Genomic DNA, 26287 nt, shown 5'->3' on the forward strand with positions numbered 1-26287 from the left:
TGTAATGTCGCAAGAATATCTGTAAACTTTGCTCTTTATAACTTCGCACACTGCCCGGGACATGAACTGTAAATCTACTATATCTAACCACGGTACCATATATACTGGATATACTAGCCAACGGTGATCAATATTATATGCATAACACTGTACTAAACTTTAAAAATCAATAAAATAGATTCACAACAAAAAGTATATTTTGCTCTGACTTGTGCTTGCATGGCAATTCTATTTTGTATCTATCTGTTTTTTTTACTGGTGACAGCACTTTCTCACATATATAAGCACCACACAAAGTCAGACTCACGGCAGAAGAAGCCCGTAATAAATCCCGACTGGTCAGGATGTATCAATTTAGACAGTATCTTGGTGTATAATTTAGCATGCAGGTTAAGCAATGCTATTGGCCGATAAGAAGAGCAAAGCTGCAGATCTTTCCCCGGATTAGGAACGACTGTGATCATTACTTCACTCATCGATGGGGTCACCTCCTGAGATACAGCCATATGATTAAACAGGTCAGTCAAGTGCGGAGAGAGGTCTGAACTGAAGGTTTTATAAAAGTGGGAATGAAGACCCTCAGTTGGAGATAGTCCATGGCAGCCATCATTCCTTCTCTTGTGATAGGACTATTTAGATGTTCATTAATTTCTGGGGATACCCATGGCAATGTAACCGCATCCAAGAATGTCAATTGGTTTTCTGAGGCTAATGAGTCTGCAGTGCACAAATGTTTGTACAAGTCTTGAAATGCCTGGGCTTTCCCTTTCTCGGTCATGTGTATCAGTCCTTCCTCATCCTTAATTTGTTTGCTATAGTTCTTTTCCTGTTTAGCAAGCATCAGGCATACCTTATTGCCACAAGCATAACCCAATGCTTTTAGGGGTAAGAGTGTAGTCTCTGCATTGTTTGTGTAGATCACCTGGAGCTTTCCCTTCAGCGCTGCTACCTTCCTCTTTAGAACATGGTAAGGATTGGCCTTATGTGTCACCTCTGTCTGAAGAAGTTCCCTTTCCAGGGCCTTTCTATATGCAGCTTTTTGTTGATATAGAGTGGAAATTAAGGAGACACATATGCCTCGTATGAGTGCCTTAAAGGTGTTCCAGATATTGGAATAAGAAGCATCACTGGGATCACTTAACTGAAAGAACTGTGTTATCGTTTTACGTATTTCGTCCTGTAAGAGCCTGTCTCATGTGAGTGTATTAGGGAAGAACCATCTATGAATACTGGGGGTTGGCACTGGTCAGTCGTAGACACCCTCTAATGGGGCATGATCCAAAATGGCTTAGGTTGGATCTCTGCCCTCTGTGAAGTGTGGAGCAGCCATTGACATAAAGAACACATAGTCTATCATAGAATAGGACCAATGGGAGTGCAAAAAAAGTTATAGTCTCACATAGTGAGATTGAGCATTCTCCATGTATTTAGTATCCCCAATTGGTGAAGAGCGGATTTTACCACCTTAGGAAAAATGCCAGCTTGTGACCTGTGGGAATGGGTAGCGTCTAGAGTGGTCTCCCAGATCAGATTGAAATCCCCCATTAATAATATGTCACCCTCTGCAAAGCCATCCAATAGGGCGAGAAAGGAGAGTAGATACTCAGATTGGCCAGTATTAGGGGCATACATCGTGGCTATAGTCTATAGACGACCATGAAGGAGACCTTTGACCCTCACAAACCTTCCTTCTTTATCTTTTTTGCTATCATGCAGTTGAAAATGAACAAACAGGCAAATCAGCAGGGCTACACAACTGTGTTTGGTAGCGGCTGAGGATCTATAAATAAGGGGATATAATTTATGTAACAAACGTTGGTCATTGCCCCTCCTCAAATGTGTTTCCTGAATGGCCAATGCATTGATATGATGATCTTTCAAATATCTCCAAATCTGTTGACTCTTGTTAGGGTAGTAGAGACCTTTAACATTCCAGGACCAAAATGTAACTGTCATGGTCCTTTAAAAAAAGTAATTTTCCACATTTCCTCACTTCATCCGAAACTCCATAGGAAGCTGAAAGATGTCCCCTTTGCCCCCCCATCCCCCTCCACACACACCCAAAATCCAATACCATCCTTCCCACCATGCAAAGACCAAGTAAATTAAGAAAATAACAAGCAGAAACAAGATAATGTAAAACCACATAAACTACAGATTCTGGTTACTTCCCGATTTGTTATCTCATGTTCCCTAAGCACAATGGGGTGGCATACATTCGCTTTCCCACCCCACGTAGCAAAAGTAGGTGACTTATGTACTATAGAAAAACTGTTATCCAAAGAGAGGGGAGTATAGTTACAGTGTAGGTAACCCATATGGTTTGGCAGTAAAAATAAGCCAATGTCCGCATGTAGCGTCATCCCTAATATCCGCCTAGAGATTCATCAGGTTATGCAAGACCATAGGATTGCCTATCTACAATCAAAGAGAAAAAAAGGATATCATTCATAATATACCCCAATACTGAACCTCAGTAAGAGTTCTCGAGCTGTATAAATATAGATGTGTTCTCTTCACTTTTTATGTTGTCTGCCCCCTTTCTTTAGAGTTTTCCAGCTCCTAATGGGTTGTTGAACGCCGGGCTGCGCTGTCGTAGCGTCAAAGTTCCTGGCGGAGCCTGGCAATTCCCCTCAATCGATTCCTAACAGACCTGCTACTTCAGCAAAGTCTGTGAAATGGCAGTTTTTATTTTTATATTCAAAGGTGATGCAAAAAGGGAAAGTCCATCTGTATTCAATAGGTTTAGATTTCAGCACCTCTGTATCTGAATGGAATTGCAATCTACGAGCTAGCTTAGCTGTGGCGATGTCCTGAAATAGGGAGAAGGTAGCTCCCAGAAATTCCACCATTTCCAGTTTTCTGGCTTGTTAAATACCTCTTTCCTTAATCTTAAAAGAGCTAAATTTGGCAATGATATCCTTAGGCCGCTTGCCATCTCCATGGGTTTAGGGGCCCACCCTCTGGACTCACTCCAGTTTTACCTCTGGATGGTCATCAAGTCCCTAAGGGATTAGAGGAGGTCCTCTTTTGTTGATAGGATGCAAGCTGGTCTTTAAAGACTCCCCTTAGACCCTTTCATTGTTTTGTTTTCCGACCTCTTTTGTCAGTGCCATAGTGTTGTCCACTAAAGATGTATCACTCACCACTTTCGGCTCTGCCGGTCCAAAATAACCAGAGACTCTATTGGTCTGCACCTTTCTTCGAGACATTGGAACAGGTGGAGGTCCCAAATGTACAACGTGCGGAGCATGCTGTATTATCAGTGTCTAAAATAGGCATAGACAGCAGGGCATGTTCTTAAGGTGGTGCGTTCATCCTGACCTGTCTGCTTCATCTGAGTAGATCCCAAGGGAAGACCTTGGTGTAGGTCAGAAATGAAGATCGAGGGGTCCGACTCCTCAGCCATCTGTAGGTCACCACAACCGTCCAGGGGATAATTTAGGTATCTCCAATATGGCGCTCCCCAGTCCAACTAATAGATTTTGTGCCTTGCCTGCCATAGAGTTCAAACATACATAGACACGAGACTGGTCAGCGGGCAGTGGAGCCACGAAGCAACAAAATGAGAAGAAAGGGAACATATCTTTTTTGGCTCCTGGCCCTGCTCCTCAAATCGCCACTGATAGGGCCACTAGTAAAACTGGTTCTTAGGGACCTGAAGCTGCCATCTTAAAGTCAAGAATCTAATGTAAGTAGCCACACAATCCGCTGGATCTCTCCTCTGCACACCGAAGTACCCCAGGGCGGCTCGGAACCAGCCAGACACAGAGGAACATCCTATATACTGTGGCCAGTGAGTAACTCACAGTTCTCTGTGAGAAAGAAGCTGTTTGTTGATTCACCACTACCTCACTGCCACACATGGGAAGAGTCGGCACATCTGCGGGTGTCATCGGGGACCCACTGCATCTTACGAGGACAGCGACCTGAGATTAGGGTTGCCCAGGTCCGTGGTGTCTCTTTGTTGCTTCCACAGACAGTAGGTGGTTTCTGCGGTCGGTCAGGGCTCTGCATTGAGTCATTTGTTACCAGGTCGCTTACCTCGTTGCGCCATTCCATGGGGAATTTTCAAAAGGCAAGGAGTCTGTTATTATAAGTCTCTATCAGATTTTTTTAAATTAACTTGTATATGTGTAAAACTGAAGGACATTGTCAAATCCTTCAATCATTTTGCATGTGATGTGCAGAGAACAACCACCATTCATGTATATTTGCACCACCTTGTTGGACCAACTTTGATATCTGGAGGCAATAATGTGTCCATTTAGCTTGCTCCCACTCACAATTAAACTCTTCTCTGGCGCAAAATCTCTTAGCTGATATGGGCTATCATAAACACTGTTTGTGCGATTCCCTGTCATACAAACAGCAAAAATATTGCAAAAACTATTTTGCTCAATTTAGACACCAGTGCCAAACTTGCTCAATCGAGCTCGGAGTGTTGCTTTAGTTTGAGTACACTCCCTTGTATTTCAGAGCCTGTTCTAGGACTGAGACCTCGTGTGCTAGCCAAAAAGCTGTGGGGCATTTGAGTCCTCCAAGTTAATCATTTGCCCTGTGTCATATAAGGATGAAGCAAAAACAGTTTCCTACAAAAGAAGACGATCCTTCCTTGGTGCATAGGACATTTCTGCAAACACACAAGTAAGTACTTCGACTGATCTGACTACACCTGAGAATGTATCAATTTATTCTAAATTCAGGAAACCCCATCTTTATAATCTACAGGTTCGATTTCTGACTCAGATTACAAATTGGTCATCCTAAAGTTGATGAATTACGTGCCAATGCTGAGCTGAAAAATAACATATCCTTTTATTAACCACCTCATAGCAGTTCACTTTAAATATGCTGTACAAAGTCTGTCTCTTTTGTATGCACAAGCAAGTGATGAAACATAGTACTATCTAAATAGGGTTATGAGTACAACTCCCAGGTTTCTACTTATATTGATTTCCATACATAGCAACAGACGGGAAGCATTGTATTTCATATATGTTTTGTTTTTCTTTAAGCGGAAAAAGACAAACGTATGCCTTATTTTAGTGGTTCTCCATGCTGTCAATCATTACTGTGAAGAGTGATAGCATAGGAGGTGAATGACACAAATATTGAATCAAAAACATTGCGTTACTTAAACATTGTGTCAAAAATATTGTCACTGCAAAAATATCGAGTAAAAAAACTACAGAAAGTAAGAATATACTTCTCTATCTGTAAAACATTTTTTAAAATATTGTATATAAGATTGTGTACCAGTTTTTAATTTAATTTAACACTTGTTTATCATATTAATGTTAGGTGTTAGTTGTATCAATATAATTGTTGTGCATTCTTAGTGTAGTTTGTATTTTTTAATGTGTAATTCAAATTGTTATACATTTAGTTAGTAATTTATGATTTTTAAGTGGGTTGCAGAGTTTGTAGGGCATATGACGGAAAGTTATTTAAAATATAAATTATTGGTTTTTATTTTCAATTATTTTTTAGACTAATAAAACATTTAACTGGTGATTAATTATGAATTTTTAATTGATTGATTTTATTTCTGTATAGTTTCATTACTAATTTATATTTTAGTTGCAGGTTCTTGGGTTTGAAGGGGACTATGGTTGAAAATTATTTAAATTATAATATTGTTTCTTTACAATCTAATGCTTAAGTTGATTAAATATGTAATTGCTAATTATGTATTTTTGATTATTTCTTATGAAAATTAGTTGTATTGTTTATTAATTGTTAATTTTTTAAGTCTATTTGATAATACGTGTTATAACATGTATTTTATGTATGTATATATATATATCTTCATTTAAATAATTCTATTTGTTTCATTTCATTACTATTTTAATGTTATTGTTTTATTTATAATTTATTTTAATATTTTGGGGGTTTAATAGATTTTTGGATAGTAGGTAGGAAGTGTATTTATTTTAATTTTACCCCGAGTATCATGTACTTGGGGCAGCGCTGTTTGTCTCTATCCTGTTTTTAACTAGTGGCACTTTTACTTTGTGTTTCGTGACTGGGGGATTTTTAAATTTGTATTTCTTGCTCTCACCTGCATCGGGGCATTTTAGTGTACTCTCAGGTCCATCGCAATCGCATTCGGCGATTGTTTGAGTGGAGAGAGGCCACTGTTCAGTCTGTCTACACTGGGCATTAGTCAAGAGCTTAGCGCTCTAGTCGCCAGCGCACCTACGACATAAATTCCACAGCCTTAGAGAACGCACAGTGGACGAGCGCAGCGGGCGCGCCAAAGGCAAGCATGTCTGCGCCCGTCCGCACTGGGACGCTGACAGAGGTTGCTGCTCGTTTCGCAGCAGGTACCTTCTAGGAGTAGAATTTCCTACACATGTGAAGCACTGGACACACAGACACTCATCCTCATGTACGGGGGTAACAATAAAATTCAAGTAGCCGACGGCAATCGGGCAATGGGAAACGATGAGTGTGCAAACTGTGGGTGGGCCTTGGCTAAATAACTATTCTCACCTCCTCATTCCTCCTACTCTATGTATACAGTTGCAACAGAGGACTTAGAATGGGAGCGCACAGGAATTCAGCATGACAGGGCTGGACAGACAGAGACCACGCATGCAAGGACTATATTTGAATGCGAGGTCGATCCCTAAGCATGCAACTGAGATATGGGTCCTATTAGAGGATACCAAACCTGATATATGCTTTTTCACTGAAACATGGCTCAATAAGGATGTCACGCGGAAAGTTTGGCAGTGGACTTTCCAGACGACAATGCAGTCACCCGGGTAGACAGGCCTTGTAAACGTGGCGGGGGGGAGATCAGCCATTGCTACTTGACTCCCCTATTATATCAGGATTTTGGATAGGGTCTCTTCCCCCAACTTGGAGCTCCTAATATTCAAAGTAGAGTGCGACCAAGCCATTGAATGGACAGGTGCACTAGTATATCACCCTCCTGATGGTAGTAAGAAGGAGTTCGGTACCTCATTATTAGATAGATTGGCTCCACATATATTGTACATCAATACATTTCTATTAATCAGAGATCTTAACCATCATTTAGAGATTCTTTCTAATTTAGATTCTGCCAGTCTAGTGGCAGCGATGGACTCACTTGATTTATCATTAAAAGTCACCAACCCCACTCATAGTGTAGGCCACATGTTGGATGCCATTTTCTCCAACATATCTGAATTGGTAGTTTATCCCCCTCAAGAATTAGGTTGGACTGATCATATGACATTAAGCTTCTCGATGCTGCCTGTAACTCTAGCAGTACGGGCACAAGGCCGAAAGGACTTCCGCAGACCTTGGTCAAAAGTAACGTCCTCTGCCTTCAGCCTAGTCTACAGTGCCCCTCATTCAATTTGGACGAGGACTCTAATTTCGCCTGGGCAAGGCTGGAGGGTGCAATTCAGGAAGCCCTGGATGCTATAGCTCCTCTCAAAAGTGTAACTATTCAGGAGAGGGCAGCCCCTGCCCCCTGGTATTTGGATGCCGTTAAGAAGGAGAAGTCCACATGTAGGGCCCTGGAGAGGAAATGTAGGAAGTCTAAGGCAGAACCAGATGAACAACTCTATCGAAGGGCACATAGAGCCTACCTTAACAGTTGCAATGTAGCAAGAAGGACACATCTGGGTGTACGCATTACAGAAGCTAAGAACTCCTCTAAGGAGTTATTCAAGATCTTGAAAGAATTCACAAATCCTAAGGTTAATAATGCGGCACCACCCCCTACCTAGGAACTGTGTGATGATTTAGCCAAGTATTTCACCCATAAGATCAAGTTAATCTATCAACCTTTTGATTTTGCGGGAGGAGATCAGGTAGAAGGACATTCACCCAGAGACCCTCCGCATGAATCAGTTTCTTCTTTTAGGCTGGATTCTTTCTCTCATGTAATAAATGAGCAAGTGGGCTCTTTACTGGGTAAAATCTGGTTCTCCATTAGATCCTGCACCACCGTCGGTTATGGCAACACTCAGTCCGGTTTTAGCCTATGCGCTTGCCAAGGTATATAACATCTCGTTGGATATGGCCATATTCCCGAGTAAGTGGAAGAACGCGCGGGTTAAACCACTTCTAAAAAAAGCGCTAGCGGACCCGACTGAGTTGCTGAACTATAGGCCGATCTCGCTTCTCCCCTGCTGTTCAAAGGCACTGGAAACACTGGCTAATCAACAGCTATCCCACTATCTGGAACTAAACAACCTTCTGGACCCTTCCCAGTCCGGCTTCCGTGCATCACATAGCACGGAGGCTGCACTGTTGGAGGTTACGGACACTATAAGGTTGACACTGGATAAAGGAACCCCAGTGATCCTAGTTCTCCTTGATCTGTCAGCAGCTTTTGACACCATCTCTCACAAGATACTGCTTGACAGATTGGGGGGATCGGGGTCAAGGGCCGGGCTCTCAAATGGATACAAAGTTATCTATCCGAGCGCACCCAGAGTATCCAGCTGGACTCCTTTGCATCACAGACTATAGTGGTGGACCGGGGAGTTCCTTAGAGATCGGTTCTGAGTCCCACCCTGTTTAATGTATATGTGACTACCTTGGCTGATATCATCAGAGGCCGTGGTTTCAAAACCATCTCGTATGCTGACGACACACAGTTAATTGTCCCCATTGAGGAGGACATTGTGTCAACCCAACTAAAATTTAAAAACTGCATGTCTAGCATTGCGAGCTGGATGAAGAAGAATTTTTTACAGCTCAACTACTCTAAAACGGGGATCTTGCTGTTCGGGAAGGCCGAAGCAATCTGGTCTCTCCAGTGGAGGCCTGCTGAGCTGGGTGAAACCCCCTCTCCTAAGAGCTGTGCTAAGAACCTTGGCATTAGGATAGATAATAAACTATCAATGGAGGAGCAGGTGAAGACATTGTCAGGCACCTGCTTCGGCACAATGAAGATGCTTAGGAAGATCTTTCCCTGGATTCCTCTTTCAGCAAGAAAAACCCTCCTCCAGTCACTCTTGGTAAGACGACGGGACTATGGTAACTCATTGCTGGTGAGAGTAAGGGAAGATCTCCTATCAAAACTAAAGGTGGTACAGAACACGGCAGCCCGTCTTGCCCTCAATAAGCCTGCGCGGACCCCTTCTGCCCCCTGTTGAACCAGCTTCACTGGCCGCCAGCCATTGGAACAATCTGCCGCAGAACATTAGGGCCTGCGGTGAGCTAACCAGCTTTAAGAAACTTCTAAAGACCTGGCTGTTTTAGATGCGCACGCCCAAGAGTACCCATTTCTCAAAGCGCCGAGAAATCCCCTCGGGGATGATTCATTGCGCTCTATAAATGAGTAAATAAATAAATTTGAAAATTGTATTTATTTTGTTTTTTAAAATATGTTTTATGAATACATTCAATTTTTAATAATATATACTGCATATTGTTTTTTATTTTGAATGGTTTTTAATAGTTTAATGTTGCTAGCTAGTTATATATTTGTTTAATAATGCTCAGGTGTTGGAATAGTATATGTACCCTTCCTAACTACTACATGTTTCCTGCTATGGGTAAATTGGAGTAGGAATAGTAAATGTTACTCCTCCAAAATCCAATACCTTCCTTGCTTTTGCTTAGGTTGGAGGGGGAACAGTAAATCTAACCCCTACCAAGTCAAGTCAAGTCAAGTCAAGTCAAAGTTGCTTTATTCGAGGTTCACTCATAAAAGCACATACAGTCTCCAATATAAAAACATTTTTAGAAAGCGTTTCAGTTAAAAATAAGACTTCATTAAGGTAAACAACCTTTACAACGCAACTTTTACCACGCAGTGCCTTTACAACGCAACTTTTACAACGCAAACCATTACAACGCATTGCACTGGGGGGAGCTCTAGGATAGGGAATAGGTTTAATGTACTATCCAACACCTTCCCTACTATCCACGGGGACTGGAGTTGGAATAGTAAATTAAACAATTCACTATCCAGCGCCCCAAAGCACTATGCGTTGTAATGGTATGCGTTGTAAAAACCGCGTTGTAAAAGCATGCGATGTAAAAGCATGCGTTGTAATGTCATACATCCCTTGATTAACAAACAAATAATTTAAAACATATATCATTGCAGGATAAAAATTTACAGATAAAAATTTACCGATAAAAATGCAGATAGACTATTAATACAATAAAAAAGACAATCAGATGCCTAGAAACCTGTGTCTGATAGTCCATTCCCATCCAAGATGTTTGGCGGTAGCTATTACTAAAGGCAGTAAAGTGCTAGTGTGTATGATTCTTAAAGCTACAACACTGCTAGTGGTACCTAAGTTCTTGCACATTGGTGTTAGCCAAATGCGTCTGGGTTCTGCATAGGTCGTGCAGGCAAATAAAAAATGGCCAATTGTTTCCTTGTGAGCTCCACAAGCGGGACAGCTGTTGATAGGCGAACCTCCCCACCTGCCTGTCAGAGATCTAAGGGTAAGGGCACCAGCTCTAATTTGGAAAAGGAGCTTCCTGTCCCTCGGTGTGGTTATAGCATCCCAGTAAAGTTCTAGGCTGGGATTCGGCTTTGCTTCTAAGAATCCTCCAGCCATTGACACTGCACTAGTACCACTCCAGTACCGAGCGGCCACCTTCTCCCAGTAGATTTCTTTTAGGACATTTTTAGTCGGGAAAGAAGCTCCCACTGGGTTTTCCCAAAGCATCCGGAGACCAAGATCACCCAGCGTTGCTCTAAATACATTCAACCAACCAATTTTGTGGAACATATCCGCTTTAATAATATCTAGAAACCCCTCAGCATAGTGAAAAAGCTCAGGTGTAGTCCAGAGCCTCCGCCAATATAAAATTGGACGAAGCCTGGCCAAATCTACAACAGCCTTCCTGCCCAGATCGTACCTAAGTGGCAGCAATGGAGTACTTTTAGGGAGGCCAGTAATTGTCCGAAAGAACTTATTTTCTGAAGTTTGGAGTGACTGAAGCTTCTCAAAGCCCCACAGCTCAGCGCCGTAAAGCGCAGAGCCAAGGGCTTTGGCCTCATACACCTGTATTGCTGGTTTTATTGGTTTGGTCATAGATTTTCTATGCTCTGAACCAAGAGCACCAGCCAATTGTCTGTGCCTTAATACTGCAATATCTATGTGCTGGGACCATCTAAGATCATTTGATACATGAATCCCCAGATACGTAAAGGCATTAACTACCTCTAGAGGGCGATCAGTCATAACTAGTTTGGATCTAAAACTTCGGTGGGGATTAAAAACCATGAGCTTAGTTTTAGCCACATTAACTTTTAAGCCATTCTCCCCACAGAATTGGTCCAAAATGGATAATGCACGCTGCAGACCACTCGGAGTCTTTGATAAAATCAAAGTGTCGTCTGCAAACATTAAAATATGTATCTTGGTGCCAGCTAGTGAAGGAGCATCCACATTTGCAGACAACATACGAGCCGACAACACCGTTAATATACAATGTGAAGAGCGTGGGAGCCATCGAACACCCTTGCCGAACACCCTGCTCCACCGGGAAGTCTGCAGTGACCATTCCCTGCCTCCCCCCCCCACTAGATCTTAGCAAAATATGCTTCGTGGAGCCTCATTACCATTGTCAATAATTCTTCTGGGAGGCCCAAGTTCTTCAATACCAACCACAGCTTGGACCTAGGGACTAGGTCAAAGGCAGCCCGCAAATCGACAAAAGCCGCGTACAGGCTGCCCTTGCCCAGCAACACAGTCTTCCACTGCAATAAAGTAAAACGGAAGACCTAGTCCACCGTGCTGGTAGATTTTCGAAACCCCGCTTGGAATGGAGACAAGGCGTTATTCTCCTCTGCCCAGTCCAGGAGCCTATTGACAACCATCCGCCCAACCACCTTTTGAATGGTGTCAATTAGGCTTATGGGCCTATAGTTTCCTGGTTGGGATCGGTCTCCTTTCTTAAATACAGGTATTATGACTGCACCTTGCCAAGATGTCTGTACAGTTGCGCCCTGCGCAATTGCATTGGCAAGAAGAAAGATGTATTTACTCCAGCGCTCTTTATCATTAATAAAGACGTCCGCCGGCACCCTGTCTAAGCCTGGGGCTCTACCACTGGTCACTGTACTAAGAGCCGTCATTACTTCATTACTACTGAAAGAGTTTTCTTTATAATAGGCGGGCCTAAAGCCGACCGTCAGGTTGGCAAACTCGGCATACTGGGGCTTAAAATAGTTGACCCAGTCCTCCTCAGGTACGTTGTTATTAGGAGGGTCGGATACTCCCCCTCTACCCCACTTTACGGTATTCCAAAAGTGCCTAGAGTCTTTCCTATCACTAGCATCCTTTAACACTTGCCAGTGGAGCTCGTCCCACAGTTTCTTAGCCTTAGTTATACTTTCCTTATATTCTTTTCTCGCAGTACGAATGGTCGTCGATTGTCTCCCCTTGATCGCAGTGCCTAAAGCTAATCGGGCATTCCTGCACTTAGTGTTGTACCATTTTGCCGGCTTGAGGGTTGCCCCTCTACTCCTCTTTGCAGCTTTCAAGAAATGATTCCTAATGACAGAGAAGAGGTTATCATGAATTTTGGTTACATTATTCATTCCTGGGTTAGTTGTGTTAGCTTGCTCAATAGCCATTATGGCTTTATCCGCCTCAGCATTAATGTTGTCCGTGGCCTGTTGGTTGGTCACAACATGTGCCCATTTTAACCTACGCATATCATTTGTAGGGACAATCAAAGGGGTGCTATCTCCCTCGGGATTCGGGATCACATTGTCAGATGTCCACCATTTGTGCTCTACGCACAGCGGATTGTGGTCATTTTCAATCCTCCATTTGACCTCAATGTCACAAACTAGGTTCCAGAGTTTCATGCTGCATAAAACATAGTCAATTCTGCTCCTATGACGCCCTTATCGAAAGTGCTTGACCCTATCTTGTCGCTCATGGTCCTCCCATTTAGTGCCCTTAGACCCCTTTCATAGCATATAGCATTTAAACAGATAACATCCTCGGACCAGCGAGTAACAGGTTTCAAATCTAATTTGGGGACTCCCCATTGCCTGTCCTCTTCATCCCCAGCAAAATCATCATAAATGGCCAGGGGTTCGAAGGTTCGGTTTAAATCACCAGCTATCACAATATTGTTGTCCAGAGAGTGGGTTTCAAGGAGGGAACCCAAAGCCACTAAAACTTCTGACCTCCCACCCCTGTTACCCCTGGCATAGACATTGTAAATGTCAAGCCGTCCCAGGGGGCCCAGATCCACTCTAATAAGTTGGATATCTTTGCTTCTGGTGTCTACCACCTTGACAATGAGCGATAAGCTCTGTCGGACCCAAATGGTCAAGCCACCCATAGGTCGCCCCTTGGCACCCTTTATTGCTGGAACAGAGTAATTTAGATATCCCTGGGCAAAAGAAGGTTCACACAGCCACGTCTCCTGGAAAATACCCACATCAAAGCTGTTTACAAAATTTAGCCAATCCTGGGATTCTTGTCTAAAACGCATCCCAGCAATATTCCATGAGACTGGCTTGCCCACACCATCCCTAATGCTGTCAGTTATTCTTGGGGGAGTGGTTACAGGGGTGGTAGTAAGCAACCCCAGATCTAATTCACATGAGGTTCCTAGGTTCGAGTTTATTATAGAACTCGTCCCACTCCTCGGGCCTACCTTTAGATTGGAGTTCGAGGAGTAGGCAGCACCCGACACTACCCTACCAGCTATCTCTGTTACACCCATGGTTTTCTCACCGTTCAAGACCACCAGATTTCCCCCGTTTTCTATCAATAGGTCTTGTGCATGTCAATCATTGTTATCCAACCCGGAGCAATTTCTCTCACTTACTCTACCCGTGATGTTAAGGGTGTGCACCAAAATCTGGGGGCACGATTTCCTTAGCTGAATCTGTGATTGAGCCGGGGCGCTAGTTCTGAACTCCAATGCAAAGAGATTATCAGCAAGGGATGCAGATTTAAAAATTAACTCAATAGAGTCGCATTTATAATTTGGGGAACTAATCCTTTTTGCCTCCAGAATATCATCCCTGATCACTGAGCGGCAGCCTCTAACGTGGCGCAGCCAGTGGATGGCTTTGTTAATTAGGGAATCTGGGTGCTTACAATTACCATGTCTCGCTTTTCCGAGTTTAGGGACATTGGTCATGTATATTTTATTCTTTTGGGAGTGAGCTTTACTAGCAAAAATAGTCCCTTTCTTCCCTGGGGCGTTGGCCTCTGCAACTTTAGCACTCTCAGCTACCCCAGGTACTATTTTTTGCCCTCCTGCTACACTAACAAACTTCTGTCGTAACTCGGATCCACTCCCCGCTACTCTAGATCTTTGTAATGTTGGCCCTTCTTTTGTACCTTTCAGGGGTAAGCGGTCAGTACTGGAAACAGTAGCATGCGCCATGGATAAGTCACTATGCTTATCCCTGGTCTGGGTTTGGTGTACCTTGCTTACTTCAATTGGTTTTATGGGGAAGAAATTTCGTGCTATTGATGTCACATTAGGTGGGGTGTTTTTTGCTCCCTCATGCTTATCATTGACCATAGTGGTTAAATTTATAATCAATGACTTTAATGACTCTATTTCGTCCCGCAAGAGAATGACAAGGTTAGTTAGGGTATTAACTTCCACAGACATTGCTTTATCTCTACTGATGCTGGAAGTTTGTGGGGCGGGGAGCTCATTGTGAATGTCAGCCAGAACTGCAAACCTGTTAACAAGAAGTACCTGGGGGGCAAAGGGCGATGACAGGTTCTCACTCGCAACATTAAGGTGGATTTTCAGGCCCGCATTACTGGGAGCCTCGTTAGATGTAGTCGGACAGCACCCGTTATGATTATCAATGCCATCCTTAGATTTTCTTTTTGCCCTAAACATATCTGGAATTGTTGGGGGTTCTGTAGGATCGTTTACTGGTTTTAAAATTGCACCCCCCTTATCACTCGTGGCATCTGCGCTATTATAGCCTTGGTCAGCCACAAGGATCTCCCTACAATCATCCACAAGATTGTTGATATGATCAATTACACAATTTGCAGTGGCATGGCTAGCCCCCTTCGTTGGTTTCCTTCCTTTACGATGTTTCGGGGGGTTGCCTGCCCCACTCCCCCCCTCCATAGATTTACGTTTCCCCATGAGACCTATAGACAGGCTGCTTTACTAAATACAGTAGACCTAGCAGCTTGGCCCTGACCTTTAGCAGGAACACCCCCAGTCCACAAATTTGTAACAAGTACTTCTTACAGTTTTAAGCCAATGGTAGTTCTTGTTTAGCGGACGTTAAGGATAGGGCCCTGCCCTGCCTCGTCCTGCCCCGGACGGCCACAGACGGCCCGCCCTTTGCCCGGGCTTAGCCTGGCTCCGCCCGCGCGCGTCCCGTGACGCGAGGGCTCACGCTGGCCTTTGAGCACCTCCGGGGGCGGGACAGGGCATACGCGACTTCCTGTCGCGAGGGCCACTGGGGGTTGTGGTCACAGGTCGGCCGCACCGCGCTCTCCAGTGGCTGCGGCGGCAAGAGGGTCGGCGGGAACAGCGGGAGTAGCAAGGAAAGACTCAAGCGTCCCTCGGCGGTCTCCACAGCGCCCAGGTCAGTCAGATGATTGTCCCCGCTCCCCCGGGGCTCACGCTGGCCTTTGAGCACCTCCGGGGGCGGGACAGTGCGTGCGCGACTTCCTGTCACGAGGGCCGCTGGGGGTTGTGGTCACAGGTCTGCCGCGCCGCGCTCTCCAGTGGCTGCGGCAGCAAGAGGATCGGCGGGAACAGCGGGAGTAGCAAGGAAAGACTCAAGCGTCCCTCGGCGGTCTCCACAGAGCCCAGGTCAGTCAGAAATTGTCCCCTACCAAGTTCCACATTTTCTTTGCTTCTGCATACATTGGCGTAGGAATAGGGACTCCAACCCCTCTTAAGTCCTACACTTTCCCTACTTTTGCTTACATTGGTGGGGTAAAGTAAATATAATTCTCAAAAGTCCAGCACTCTCCCTGCTTTTGCTTATGTTGGAGTAGGAATAGTTAATCTAATTCCTCCAAACTCTTTAATGTTGAAGTTGGATTTTAAATGACTATTTTGAAAATGGCACTTTTAAAAAGTTGGTATTTTTCTGCTTAAATCAAATGTGCCTTTCTGCCAGTGTCACATGACTGTTAATAGATATCCTGTAGTGTGATACATATTCCTTCCAGATAGGGGACAAAAGGGCCTTGGGTTTGGCGAGGGGTGTTCATCTCCTGAGCAGGGTATCCTGGAGAGGTGTACTCAGCCCTTCCTGAGCTTCAAAGGGTAACCTGAAGGCTGTGCCCAGCCCTTTCCTGACTTCTGAAGATGCTTACCTTTCATTGGTAATTACAACATACAACTGGGCTTGCCTGCCCTTCGTTCCACATCAGAACTGCTTTTATAGGGCCACGGAGCCCTGGGCCGAACCGTGGTGGTTGAGGCCTTTTACTCCTGATGTCCCGAGGCCAGACTCACTATGGAACCTGAACAACTAAGCCAAGTACTCATTCTGCTCTTGACTCTCAGTGGTGGCTGTAGACAAGCAGTCAAAGGCTTCCTTGTGGAGTGGGGGGAGTGTGAATACAAGTTAGTGAACATGACTAATAACTAAAAGAGCAGACAGCAGTTCCAATAAATCAATGTCCAGTCAAATACTTATTATTCTAATAAAAAGAGGTATTTTATTTCTAACTCCATGCATTCAAAGCAGTGTTACAGTATATAAACAATAACACGTTCATTTGAGGTTGGGGCTCTAGTGTTTTGCTAGCAAATCCCTGTCCCGCATGTTCTTCCTGATGTGGTAGGGGTTATACCCAATTCACTTGTGGCTGCATCATGAGACCCTTAACTTGAGTCCATTCTGACCCTTAGCAAAATATTCAAAAGTGTCTTTGCCGGACTTGCTTCACTCCCGATCGCTTATGCATGAGGGACAGGAAGAACAAGCATTTGCAATGCAATAGGTCTCGCATTAGGAAAGTTTGAGCTATTGGTATTGTAAATTACACATTTTTTATTTATGTGTTGGTTTTGAAAATAGCGAAATTAATAGCTTTGTCATTTACAATGCCAATAGTTTTAACTTTCGCAAATGTGACACCTATAGCATTTGTAATGCAATATGTGTTGTATTTATATGACTTAGATGTATTGATATTACAAATAACAATGGCTTTTATTTTTTTTAAAATAATGAATACTTAAAAGTTATTGTAATTTATAATGGCAATAGCTTAAACTTTTGTAAATAACTTTTGTGAAGATTATGTTCAGTGTATTTTATTGTGACAAAATATAAGAACAGAAGTGAAATACTAACCTCTTTTTGGGACATTTGTAATAAAGCTTGAATCATTGAGAGAACATATTTGAACCAGTTGTTGTTGAATGGTTGTACAGATTGATGCTGTGGTGGCGCTGAGTGATGTGGTGGCGACGAGTGATGCTGTGGCGTTCAGTGATGCTGTGGTAGAGCATAGTGATGTTGTGGTGCCCCTGAGTGATGCTGTGGTGGTGCTGAGTGATGCTGTGGTGATGTGATAGATAGAGTGAGGGCGATAGATAGATAGAGGAAGGGCGATAGATAGATAGAGTGAGGGCGATAGATAGAGTGAGGGCGATAGATTAATAGATAGAGTTAGGGCGATAGATAGAGTGAGGGCGATAGTTAGAAGCGTGCACTGACGTCTGGTGGGGTGTGTGTGAATGGAGAAATTGTGCACTGACGGCTGGTGGTGTGTGTATGCCTGGTGAAAACGTGCCCTGATGGCTGATGGTGTGTGTGTGCCTGGTGAAAGTGTGCACTATGTCTGTTGGTGTGTGCCTGGTGGAAGCGTGCACTGATGGCTGGTGGTGTCTGTGTCCGGTGAAAGCATGCACTGATGGGTGATGGTGTCTGTGCGTGGTGAAAGTGTGCACTGACGGTTTGGTTTTCAGTGTAGTTGTGTGTGTGTTTGCTGTGTGTGTTTGTATGTGTGGTTGTGTGTGTGGTTGTATGTGGTTGTGTGTGTGTGTGTGGTTGTGTTTGTGTGTTGTGTGTGTGGTTGTGTGTGTGGTTGTGTTTGTGTGGTGTTGTGTGTGTGGTGTTGTGTGTGTGTGGTGTTGTGTGTGTGGTTGTGTGTGTGGTTGCACTGTAAGGCATTAGCGGCGTGGCAGTGCTAGAGTTCACACCTTTTAGTGAGAGGCTTTGGGGTAGAGGTGTGCCAGAAAAAAACTCATGAACGGCAGATTGCAGCATAATGTGTACTAAAATAGATAAGCCTAACAACAGTGTGTAAAAGACAATACATAAAAAAATAGTTGTCTAACAATTAGGTGGGTCGGATGGTGGTGTGTCTGCCTGCTAGAAGCGTGCACTGATGGCTGATGGTGTGTATGCCTGCTGGAAGCATGCACTGACAAACGGTGGTGTGTGTGCCTGGTGGAAGCATGCAAATATAGCTGGTGTTGTGTATGCCTAGTGAAAGTGTGCACTGACAGCTGGATGAGTGTGCCTGTTAAAACGTGCACTGGCCGCTGGTGGTGTGTGTCTGATGGAAGCGTACACAGACAGCTAGTAGTGTGTGTGCATGATGGAAGCATGCAATGACTGGTGATGATGCCATTTTGACCTTTTGAAGTATTTAGCCATGCAGCACATTATCCTGGGTGCTACACCATCTACTGTTACTTCAGGTGCATTGGTTAACGACCACACACCAAAGGATGGGCTTCCGTGCTTTTTAATGAAAATATGAAAAACTTGTGTACGTGTGTCATGTGAAAAAAACAGTGGAAGTGAGAGACAGGTAACAGGTAAAGGGACGTCGCTACCAGTGGTGCAGCAGGTGGCGCCAGGCCAACTGCAACCAAATTGCACATGAAAAACGATATTAGATGTTCGTGACCGACCTCACGCTATATGCGGAGCACATGTGGCTTGATTGCCATATGACTGTAGGTAAAAACTCACATGGACAAGGAATTAGTGCATCAGAATTTCAATGTGTTGAATCAAAAAGTTCCACAGTCAGAAGGGACAACATGCGTTACCTGTTTCTGTTGTATCTTTAGCCAAGAATAAAGAAAGAATATAGAAATTAGTCTTTGTGGACTTTATTGTGCATTGATTACATTGAAAGTTTGCTCTTCCTCGACCGTGATTCAGAAATAAAGTTTTGATGTTTTTTACTTTAAAACTAGGGGATAGTTGGCCCGTTTTCCGTCCTTGCACATGTGCACATTACGGTGTCTGAAAGCCCTCAGTGCTCCGTATGGGGCTGTCACATACCCAGCTTCAGGTAGGAAAGCACCTCGGGTGATTCATTCTTTAGGGCTGGTGTCTGCTTCCGGAGCACGCCGTGAAACGACCAGCTGCCCCTGCTGGCTGGACGAAATGTCGAAGAAAAAGCTAATTTCCGATAAGCCTGCTGCAAGTGGTGTCAGCTTGAAGGCAGAGCCATGCTCTGTGAGAGGATGTGTGGGCAAAGAGGGTGGGGGCGCTGCGGTGACTCTCTGTGGGCAGAAGAGAGGCAAGGCCTCTGCCCAAAATCCTGCCCTGAAGGGATATCCCGTGAATGAGAATGAGAAAAGGCCTGTTCAGGGGTTGGGGATCCCCGGAATTAGAGAATACAAGGCGAAAGGGGAAGGAGAAGCGTGCAACGAAAGAGGGAGTAAAGGTCTTCTGAGAGAGCAAATATTGAGAGGCTGAGAAGGGGAGGACATGAAAATAAAGGACAAACAAGGGGTATAGAGTTCGCGCGCTCTGAATATGCAAAGGAGGTGGCGTGTTGTGAAGGGAATGGACAGTCCAAAGATATAGAAAAGGAGATCGGAAACATATGAAAATAGTGGAGGGAACGGGCAAATAATAAAAAGGGAACGCAGAGAATATGAAGTGAGCAGAGGGAAAAGTAAACCAAGCATTTGCAATGCGATAGGTCTCGCATTACTAAAGTTTGAGCTATTGGCATTGCTAAATAATGCAACACCAATAGCTCAAACTTTAATAATGCAAGACCTATTTCATTGCAAATGCTTGTTTTATCTAGACTGGAACGTACTTTTTATCACCAGACTTTTACCCCGAGCAAGAAAGAGAAAGACAGAATGGACTAGTAAGCAAGATCGGAGAACGGTGACAAATGGAGAAAGAATGAATGAAAAGCATGACAGTGTGTGTGAGAGGGAGAGGGGGTGTGGTGTGGAAGGAGAAAGAGGTACGAGGTGAAATCAAAACTAGACAGCCTTAGTATTCGGAGTCATTGGTATTTGGTGACCCCGGTATTCTGCAGCAGCGCTAGTGGCCTCCCAAGAAAAGCTTTATGGCATAACATATACTTTTTTTCACAAATAAAGAAATGGTGATGAGGATGGGTCAGTTCTGTCATTAGCTTCCAGTTACGTTTTTATTTAGTATTCACTCTAGGTAGGCCGGTGCACAGAAGAGAAGATTACTGTATGTACGAAGATCCCAAGTACATACAGCAAATATTGTTAAATGTCCTAAGTGTATAGTTCCTTAAAGGTTATAGTAGCAACCAAGTGGAGCTCTTGTGTGGGGCATGGTAAGTGCAAAAGGAATAGGTGCTTTGTAATGTGCTAGTGAAGGACCACAAGTGCTTTTCCTTTATACTGTCCCCAAGTGTCCTGCTGGCTAGCAATTCACAGAGGGTATAATTCTCAGAAGTGCTTGATATCTTCTTTACTCTTCACTTAGGTTGAAAAAAAGTTTATACTCACATCTACCAGTTTTGGAAGAATGCGTGCCCATTTATAATTACGATCTTTTCATTGCAAATCAGTATATAGCTGGTTCCAAATTTAGATTGTGCTGGATTCAATATTATGCTGGCATTTATATCCACTACACAGAGGAACAGAAGTGCAGTAGTGCACAAGAGAAATGAGAAGGGAGTGGGGCTGCTGAAATTGACTGTGAGTCCGTTTACCTTCATACCTTTTAGCGGTGCTTGCAATTAGTCACACCCCTCACATAAAGGCACACAAAGGAGTGACTGGAACTCCAGAAATAAGAAAGGATGGTGGTTCCTTTTGAGGAAAACCTCGCTGATTATTACCCAGAAAGAAAAGTAGTTCTGAAGCTTGACAAGTATGTCCGGGGATGGCTTTAATGGAAAATCCCATTCTAACATAACAAGCACGAAGATCATATGGTAGGTGCGGCCTACAAGGCACAGAAATAAATAAGCATATAAATAAGTAAACAAATCTACAGATAAATGGCAACCTGTAACTAAACACACCACAGTGAGACTACAAAACACAAAGCGAAACAAATGGTAACCTGCTTTACTCTACTCATCTGAGTACCATCACTAGTTACCGTCCCTTGGAAAAGTGGCTTCAGGTGTTATTCTGCACATAAATAGGCAATCGAAATCCAACAAGCTGTCTTTGAGAAATCTTTGCATTCGTAGTAGGTTAATATATCAAATAACAGTCAACTGAAAGTAATATCAGACATTTAAAACATACCCACCCTTGCTTAGGAGGTGGTGACAGTCCTGCATAGGAGAGTCAGGCAATGGGACGAGAGCTACACATTCTGCTAGGTCTTTAAGATGCTGGTTTCAATATAATGTACTTGTCATGGTCCTTGAACTTGGAGAAAAGATTCATCCAAAATTTTCTACGGGGAGCTCATTTTTAAAATAATGTTTTCTTTTTAGAATGTGAACCTGTGACCAAGTAGCTTGAAATTGATTTGATATTCACTAAAGACATTGTTGTCACTTGTCTCTGTTTTGGACCACATTTCCAGGTTTATCGTCTCTTTGTTTTGAACAAACATAAGAACTATTCTGCAGCAGACATTTTCTTAAGACTTGAGCAAAAAACACAGGCTACACACACATTCTACAATTTAGATGATGTGGGAGTTGTAAGCGCTGTATGAGAGTAACAAAGCCAATGTAGTTAGAGAGCATTGTGCATGACTCCATTCTATGCAAGTTGAAAGTTCACAGCTAAAGATGAACACTGGATGAGCCATCAAGCTACATTAGCAGTTTTCAGTAGCAAATTGGTCCAAAATGTCTTGGTAAATTACAAATGAAATCACGGTTCCTTAAAAATATTTCCTTTGATATGTTGCTACCCGCCAGTAGTGCATGCACATAATGTGCTCCAAAGTAGAAATAGCTGAACGAAAGTGTCCAGGAATTATGTAATTAGCAGGGGTAATCAAAACCTCAAACTGCCATACATACATATCCTGTAAATTTAGAAAGTTTTCAGTCATGACAGGACAAAACAGCGATTTTTATGCATTTTCCGAAGATACTAGTAACCAGAAAATATATGTTTCAACAAAAATGGTGATGCGCATGACTACACATTTTTAATTAAAAGGGTGCATCCGCAATATTTGTTGACTGCAACAGAGTATGGCTACAGACAAATGTGGAAAACCGTTAGGTGCCACTTATTCCATTCAATAAATGTATGTATGCTCTTTTATGTAAGTGCTGAGAAATGTTAATTGATTACACTAAGCGTCAGATAGCACTTGGGATGTTCGAAGTTTGAGAAAAGGAGGCTTCAAGGTCGGACAAGCCACACAATCAGTCAGTGACATGTGGGCTAGTCTGAAAGTCAGTGTGTGTGTGTGTGCCATTCTCTTGTTGGTTGTGACCTTGTTTTATGGTCTGCGAGCCACTTTTATTTTAGTGTCTGGACATATTTTCTGTCCCAGTCCAACCCTGGCCGACTTGCAATTGATGGAGTGTTCAGTAAGAGACACTTGACATCTGGGAAGAGGATAACTTGATCTCCCATAAAACTGTGGATTTAAAAAAAAAAATATGTATTGTGACACATTTTGTATTGTGACATACAGCAGAGACGAGAACTGTGCATTTTCAGAGATATTCTAAACTAAATGTTCTCCATGCCAAAAAAAGCTGGACCGTGAGGCTGCTTTAACGTGTCACTGCAAACGAATTAAAGTTAGGGACAAGAGTCGAGTAATAATAAAAAAGTGAGAAACTTCGAATGGGTTACTAAGCTAAACTTTCTTTCTATCTACCCCTTAACATCTATCTGTCACCCCACAAAATAAAAAAAACTTAAATACGATTTTATTAAGTAGACAACGTATTTGCTGGTCGCAAGTGAAAGTTTGTGACACAAGTGAATGCACCAGAAGCGCTGAGCGTTTTTATGAAGGTGCCCTAGGATGGGCAACTACACTCACAACAGCACCCAGATGCCAGGGTATGTCAACAGCCCTCCTCGCGCAGTTGATGCTGCGTCTCCTCCGGGCGGGCGTTGCCCTCCCCCTGCGTCAGCAGCGCATGCGTTGGGCGGTGGTTGCTGCCCTCCCTCTGCGTCAGCAGCGCACGCTGGGTACTCACAGTCCAGGCGCTTCTTCTTGGGGCCCATGATCTCGTGAGTGGTGGCCTTACACACCGTCTTGGTGACAGCCGAACCTGCTACGATGTGCTGCGCCGCCGTGATGCTCTGCCCGGACATCTTGTTTCCCGCTCCTGAGGTCCGCAGCCAGTGCGAATACGGTTGCGCGGTTGCAGAGGGGCGGGCGTGCCCGTCCTTCATCTCCTAGATGGCAGGTGAGTGTGAGGGGCGGCGGCGGTGTGTGTGTGTGTGGGTGTGTGTGTGTGTGTGTGCGTGTGGGGGGGCGGCGGCGGTGTGTGTGTGTGCGCGTGTGTGTGTGTGCGTCTTTCTGTGTGTGTATGCGCGTGTGTGCGTGCCTTCAGTCGGCCTGCGCAAGCGCGTCCACAGACCCTGATCGGCTCATGCATCGGTCTGTACCATTTGGGAGGGAAAACAACAACGAAAGGTCTCGCTGGCAACATGCGTCGCCAAGTGCGAGACCTAAAGAGAGATGGAGAGACAGAGTGTTGGAACAGTGAGAGTGAACAGTGAGAGAAGGGGAAAGCAAGGTTCGGTCAGCTGAGAGAGAGGAAGAAAAGGTGGTGAAAGAGGGAAAGGGCTAAGATAAGATGGGGCAGAGAAAGGCGTGAAAAAGATATACAGAAATATGCTGAGGGTGACAGAGAGGAGGTTGAAAAGAGGAAAAAGGCAGAGGGGCAAAAAAAGACAGAAAGCATGTGGGGGAGAGAGGCAGAGACAATAGCAAGGTAGGGGAGAAGAGGTAACAGATGTGAAAGTGGGTGAGGTAAGGGGGATGGGGGGCTGGTTTGTGGTGTAACGGCCAGAGGTGCTGATTTTGAAACCTGGTGATGGAGAGTTCATCCGCCTGAAGCAGGAGTAAATAAATCCCTATCCAGGGTCGGAATGGGTAGGAAACACCTCACAAAAAAAGGAATCGGGTGTAACAGCCAGAGCAGCTCACTTTGGAACTGAATAACCAGGTTAGAGTCTCAGCATTGACGCTCAACATCTTGTGATTCTGGGCAAATCACTTAATCTCCCCGTGACTAACAACATGAATATGTTCTTGTGTAACGTAACTGGTGCTCGTGCAGAGTGCTCCAATACCTTCGGGTCGAGTTCGCGCTATTAAAAAAACAAAACAACAATACAGGGGAGGGTTTTTGCATAGTTCAGAAATATTTGAGAGAAACCCTGATGGTGCATGTGCACCAATGCAAGGTCACTTCCGTGTGCATGATGCTCACCGGTCTGGATTTGAGGACATTACTTGGCAGAAAAGTACAGGGAGTTCACCCTAGTTTTCCAGGGACACTCCAGTAAGCGTTGGGATTCCCGGAAAACTGAAAATCTGCACTTGGAAGCTTGACGCAGGGAGTGTAGATTGGGGCGGGTTCTTGTCTGAGGGCATGCAGCCAATGGGATGAGAAGTGTCACATGAATCTTGGCTTCTAATGCAGAGGATCACACGCGAGGACACTGTGTACTTTGTGTGAGTAATGCATTTACCGAATGTGGTGTGGCCATGTTGTGTTCTACAGAAGAAGGATGTTTGTGGGCCCTGGAGCTTCTTGGCAGGCCTGCACAGTCTCCCTGATGTTAACCGACCTTTGAGCCTTGCCAAGCATCTTAGAATTACATTTTTATTAATTTAGTGTTTCAAGTAAATACTGAGCAGATGTGGCCTAAGAGACGTACCTGCCAAGTTTTAGAACTGGGGAACCAGGTTCGAGTACCGGCATCGGCTCAACATCCATTGATCCTGGACAAATCACTTCATCTCCCCGTGACATAACTTTGTGTAATGTAACTGGTGCTCGGCTAAAGCGCTTTGATGCTCTTGGGCCAATATACCATGTCTCTGCTATTTCTCAGTGCTGTAAATAAAAGGGGCTGGTCCTGCCCATTGCGATGGCACTCTGTTTACAAATTTCGCCATCACGCGTGGCAAGCAGCCGACAGTCACGTGGGCACAACAGGCGCAGAATTTTAACTGTGGTTAGCAAGATGTGAAATGCAGGCACGCATGGTATACCTTCAGATGCTTCTAATGTGTGCACTGCTGTGGGCAAAGATGGGCCCAGCTTGGGCTCCTGGGAGCAGGCGAGGACCCCAGCTGGCTGATTTCTTTGGACCCCTGCAGGTTCAGGGCTGCTTTGCTGAGCTTGTTGAAATTCCTCCCTAGTCACACTTTTTTGAAGGTAAGGTGTTCCTTCTGCACCAGAGTTCCTCCCTCCTCACCCTGGCTCCTCAGAGGGACCTCCTGTTCCCAGGTACACAAGGCTCCCTCAGATCTCCCAGTGGTCCCTGCTTGTAGGCTGGCTGGGGCGAGGAGTGGGGCTTACAGCTGATACCCTGAATGGTAGCAAGAGGTAGAGTGTGCAGTTGACACTGCGTCTCCTCCGGGCGGGCGTTGCCCTCCCACCTGCGTCAGCAGCGCACGTGTGGGGCGGCGGTTGCTGCCCTTCCCCTGCGTCAGCGGCGCGCGCTGGGTACTCACAGTCCAGACGCTTCTTCTTGGGGCCTATGATCTCATGAGTGGTGGCCTTACACACCGTCTTGGTGACAGCCGAACCCGCTACGATGTGCTGGGCCGCCGTGATGCGCTGCCCAGACATCTTGCTTCCCCCTCCTGAGGTCCGCAGCCAGTGCGAATACGGTTGCGCGGTTGCAGAGGGCATCTCCTAGATGGCAGGTGAGTGGGGGGGGGGCGGCGGCGGTGTGTGTGTGTGTCTGTGTGTGTGTATGAGTGTGCGAGGGCACGTGTGTGGGGGGGGCGGCGGTGTGTGTGTGCGCGCATGTGTGCGTGTGTGTGTGCGTCTGTCTGTGTGTGTATGCGCGTGTGTGCGGGCCTTCGGCCGGCATGCGTAAGCGCGTCCACAGAACCTGATCGGCTCGTGCACCGGGCTGTACCACTTGGGAGGGAAAACAACAACAATAGGTCTCGTTGGCGACATGCGTTGCCAAGTGCGAGACCTAAAAAGGTCTGAACAGGGCG

General features: G+C 44.7%; 1 protein-coding gene across 1 annotated transcript in view; it reads left to right on the forward strand.

The window, feature by feature from the left end:
- The first annotated feature begins 4584 nt into the window (after positions 1-4584).
- LOC144754063 (flavin-containing monooxygenase 5-like) overlaps positions 4585-26287 on the forward strand; it is a 435529-nt gene continuing 413826 nt past the window's right edge. Inside the window, exon 1 of the mRNA XM_078641585.1 lies at positions 4585-4647. The gene's annotated coding sequence lies outside the window, so the exon portion shown is untranslated. The remainder of the gene's footprint in view (positions 4648-26287) is intronic.

Source organism: Lissotriton helveticus, chromosome 1_1, assembly GCF_964261635.1.
Source record: "Lissotriton helveticus chromosome 1_1, aLisHel1.1, whole genome shotgun sequence".
In the NCBI taxonomy this organism is placed as follows: domain Eukaryota; kingdom Metazoa; phylum Chordata; class Amphibia; order Caudata; family Salamandridae; genus Lissotriton; species Lissotriton helveticus.